We start from the raw sequence: 3,570 nt of genomic DNA, 5'->3' as shown, positions 1-3,570 counted from the left end.
AACAATCTCTGGTACAACATATTAGTGAAAGTGAGTCTGATAAACAGACTGCATTTTGCAGCAGGAAGCTGCATTTAGTCAATTCATCATTAAATGCTTACTACAAGGCAGTGTTGCTGATGAAATAGTGTAAGAGCACACCCTCGTGGACAAAAAGCTTACAGCACCTGGTATTCCCAGGCGGTCTCCCATCCAAGTACTAACCAGGCCCACCCTGCCTTAGCAACCGAGATCAGACGAGATCGGGCGTACCCAGGCTGGTATGGCCGTAAACGATAAACAACCTCTTGGTACAACATATATAGTCAAAGTGAGTCTGATAAACAGACATTGCATTTTCACCAATTAGATAAGCAGCTTGAACTTTGTGTCACTGAAAAAGTAGAAGAAATTACAAACACTGTAGCCATCACTTTTATAGCACAGGTAGTTGGATAAATACAAACTTTATTTCTTTTCATCATTTGAAACAGGGTAAGGGAGCACAAAGCACACACAAGCTGCATTCAGCAACAATGTTATTATTTGTCTTATAAATACAAGGCAGATGCTAACTGACAACACACGGAACTTTGATCCTATTAAAAAGGCAGGAAGCTGCATTTAGTCAATTCATCATTAAATGCTTACTACAATGCAGTGTTGCTGAATGCAATAGTGTAAGAGCACACCCTCGTGGACAAAAAGCTACAGCACCTGGTATTCCCAGGCGGTTCTCCCATCCAAGTACTAACCAGGCCCAACCCTGCTTAGCTCCGAGATCAGACGAGATCGGGCGTACCCAGGCTGGTATGGCCGTAAACGATAAACAATCTCTTGGTACAACATATATAGTCAAAGTGAGTCTGATAAACAGACTGCATTTTGCAGCAGGAAGCGTGCATTTTAGTCAATTCATCATTAAATGCTACTACAAGGCAGTGTTGCTGATTGAAATAGTGTAAGAGCACACCCTCGTGGACCAAAAAGCTTACAGCACCTGGTATTCCCAGGCGGTCTCCCATCCAAGTACTAACCAGGCCCGACCCTGCTTAGCTTCCGAGATCAGACGAGATCGGGCGTACCCAGGCTGGTATGGCCGTAAACGATAAACAATCTCTTGGTACAACATATATAGTCAAAGTGAGTCTGATAAACAGACTGCATTTTGCAGCAGGAAAGCTGCATTTAGTCAATTCATCATTAAATGATTACTACAAGGCAGTGTTGCTGATGAAATAGTGTAAGAGCACACCCCTCGTGGACAAAAAGCTTACAGCACCTGGTATTCCCAGGCGGTCTCCCATCCAAGTACTAACCAGGCCCAACCCTGCTTAGCTTCCGAGATCAGACGAGATCGGGCGTACCCAGGCTGGTATGGCCGTAAACGATAAACAACCTCTTGGTACAACATATATAGTCAAGTGAGTCTGATAAACAGACATTGCATTTTCACCAATTAGATAAGCAGCTTGAACTTTGTGTCACTGAAAAAGTAGAAGAAATTACAAACACTGTAGCCATCACTTTATAGCACAGGTAGTTGGATAAAATACAAACTTTATTTCTTTTCATCATTTGAACAGGGTAAGGGAGCACAAAGCACACACAAGCTGCATTCAGCAACAATGTTATTATTTGTCTTATAAATACAAGGCAGATGCTAACTGACAACACACGGAACTTTGATCCTATTAAAAAGGCAGGAAGCTGCATTTAGTCAATTCATCATTAAATGCTTACTACAATGCAGTGTGCTGATGAAATAGTGTAAGAGCACACCCTCGTGGACAAAAAGCTTACAGCACCTGGTATTCCCAGGCGGTCTCCCATCCAAGTACTAACCAGGCCCAACCCTGCTTAGCTTCCGAGATCAGACAAGATCGGGCGTACCCAGGCTGGTATGGCCGTAAATGATAAACAATCTCTTGGTACAACATATATAGTCAAAGTGAGTCTGATAAACAGACTGCATTTTGCAGCAGGAAGCTGCATTTAGTCAATTCATCATTAAATGCTTACTACAAGGCAGTGTTGCTGATGAAATAGTGTAAGAGCACACCCTCGTGGACAAAAAGCTTACAGCACCTGGTATTCCCAGGCGGTCTCCCATCCAAGTACTAACCAGGCCCGACCCTGCTTAGCTTCCGAGATCAGACGAGATCGGGCGTACCCAGGCTGGTATGGCCGTAAACGATAAACAATCTCTTGGTACAACATATATAGTCAAAGTGAGTCTGATAAACAGACTGCATTTTGCAGCAGGAAGCTGCATTTAGTCAATTCATCATTAAATGCTTACTACAAGGCAGTGTTGCTGATGAATAGTGTAAGAGCACACCCTCGTGGACAAAAAGCTTACAGCACCTGGTATTCCCAGGCGGACTCCCATCCAAGTACTAACCAGGCCCAACCCTGCTTAGCTTCCGAGATCAGACAAGATCGGGCGTACCCAGGCTGGTATGGCCGTAAACGATAAACAATCTCTTGGTACAACATATATAGTCAAAGTGAGTCTGATAAACAGACTGCATTTTGCAGCAGGAAGCTGCATTTAGTCAATTCATCATTAAATGCTTACTACAAGGCAGTGTTGCTGATGAAATAGTGTAAGAGCACACCCTCGTGGACAAAAAGCTTACAGCACCTGGTATTCCCAGGCGATCTCCCATCCAAGTACTAACCAGGCCCAACCCTGCTTAGCTTCCGAGATCAGACGAGATCGGGCGTACCCAGGCTGGTATGGCCGTAAACGATAAACAATCTCTTGGTACAACATATATAGTCAAAGTGAGTCTGATAAACAGACTGCATTTTGCAGCAGGAAGCTGCATTTAGTCAATTCATCATTAAATGCTTACTACAAGGCAGTGTTGCTGATGAAATAGTGTAAGAGCACACCCTCGTGGACAAAAAGCTTACAGCACCTGGTATTCCCAGGCGGACTCCCATCCAAGTACTAACCAGGCCCAACCCTGCTTAGCTTCCGAGATCAGACGAGATCGGGCGTACCCAGGCTGGTATGGCCGTAAACGATAAACAATCTCTTGGTACAACATATATAGTCAAAGTGAGTCTGATAAACAGACTGCATTTTGCAGCAGGAAGCTGCATTTAGTCAATTCATCATTAAATGCTTACTACAAGGCAGTGTTGCTGATGAAATAGTGTAAGAGCACACCCCTCGTGGACAAAAAGCTTACAGCACCTGGTATTCCCAGGCGGTCTCCCATCCAAGTACTAACCAGGCCCAACCCTGCTTAGCTTCCGAGATCAGACGAGATCGGGCGTACCCAGGCTGGTATGGCCGTAAACGATAAACAACCTCTTGGTACAACATATATAGTCAAAGTGAGTCTGATAAACAGACATTGCATTTTCACCAATTAGATAAGCAGCTTGAACTTTGTGTCACTGAAAAAGTAGAAGAAATTACAAACACTGTAGCCATCACTTTATAGCACAGGTAGTTGGATAAAATACAAACTTTATTTCTTTTCATCATTTGAACAGGGTAAGGGAGCACAAAGCACACACAAGCTGCATTCAGCAACAATGTTATTATTTGTCTTATAAATACAAGGCAGATGC

At 43.6% G+C, this 3,570-nt stretch overlaps 8 non-coding genes and 2 pseudogenes across 8 annotated transcripts; all 10 read right to left on the bottom strand.

Annotated features, from left to right (window-relative positions):
• Positions 1-155: 155 nt before the first annotated feature.
• Positions 156-274, bottom strand: LOC115190293 (uncharacterized; annotated as a pseudogene).
• A 410-nt stretch (positions 275-684) lies between these two features.
• LOC115190295 (uncharacterized) lies at positions 685-803 on the bottom strand (annotated as a pseudogene).
• Positions 804-967: 164 nt separating this feature from the next.
• Positions 968-1,086, bottom strand: LOC115190321 (5S ribosomal RNA). Its single transcript, XR_003877222.1, has one exon. It is a non-coding gene; the product is annotated as a 5S ribosomal RNA (ribosomal RNA).
• Positions 1,087-1,249: 163 nt separating this feature from the next.
• On the bottom strand, positions 1,250-1,368 carry LOC115190308 (5S ribosomal RNA). The gene has a single exon (XR_003877210.1). It is a non-coding gene; the product is annotated as a 5S ribosomal RNA (ribosomal RNA).
• Positions 1,369-1,775: 407 nt separating this feature from the next.
• Positions 1,776-1,894, bottom strand: LOC115190271 (5S ribosomal RNA). Its single transcript, XR_003877182.1, has one exon. It is a non-coding gene; the product is annotated as a 5S ribosomal RNA (ribosomal RNA).
• A 161-nt stretch (positions 1,895-2,055) lies between these two features.
• Positions 2,056-2,174, bottom strand: LOC115190320 (5S ribosomal RNA). The gene has a single exon (XR_003877221.1). It is a non-coding gene; the product is annotated as a 5S ribosomal RNA (ribosomal RNA).
• A 160-nt stretch (positions 2,175-2,334) lies between these two features.
• On the bottom strand, positions 2,335-2,453 carry LOC115190270 (5S ribosomal RNA). The gene has a single exon (XR_003877181.1). It is a non-coding gene; the product is annotated as a 5S ribosomal RNA (ribosomal RNA).
• Positions 2,454-2,614: 161 nt separating this feature from the next.
• LOC115190224 (5S ribosomal RNA) lies at positions 2,615-2,733 on the bottom strand. The gene has a single exon (XR_003877137.1). It is a non-coding gene; the product is annotated as a 5S ribosomal RNA (ribosomal RNA).
• Positions 2,734-2,894: 161 nt separating this feature from the next.
• Positions 2,895-3,013, bottom strand: LOC115190332 (5S ribosomal RNA). Its single transcript, XR_003877233.1, has one exon. It is a non-coding gene; the product is annotated as a 5S ribosomal RNA (ribosomal RNA).
• A 162-nt stretch (positions 3,014-3,175) lies between these two features.
• LOC115190307 (5S ribosomal RNA) lies at positions 3,176-3,294 on the bottom strand. Its single transcript, XR_003877209.1, has one exon. It is a non-coding gene; the product is annotated as a 5S ribosomal RNA (ribosomal RNA).
• Positions 3,295-3,570: the final 276 nt, after the last annotated feature.

This window comes from Salmo trutta, unplaced genomic scaffold, assembly GCF_901001165.1.
Source record: "Salmo trutta unplaced genomic scaffold, fSalTru1.1, whole genome shotgun sequence".
Classification (NCBI taxonomy): domain Eukaryota; kingdom Metazoa; phylum Chordata; class Actinopteri; order Salmoniformes; family Salmonidae; genus Salmo; species Salmo trutta.
Note: the sequence above shows the minus strand (reverse complement) of the source record. Positions and strands in the feature narration are given on the sequence as shown.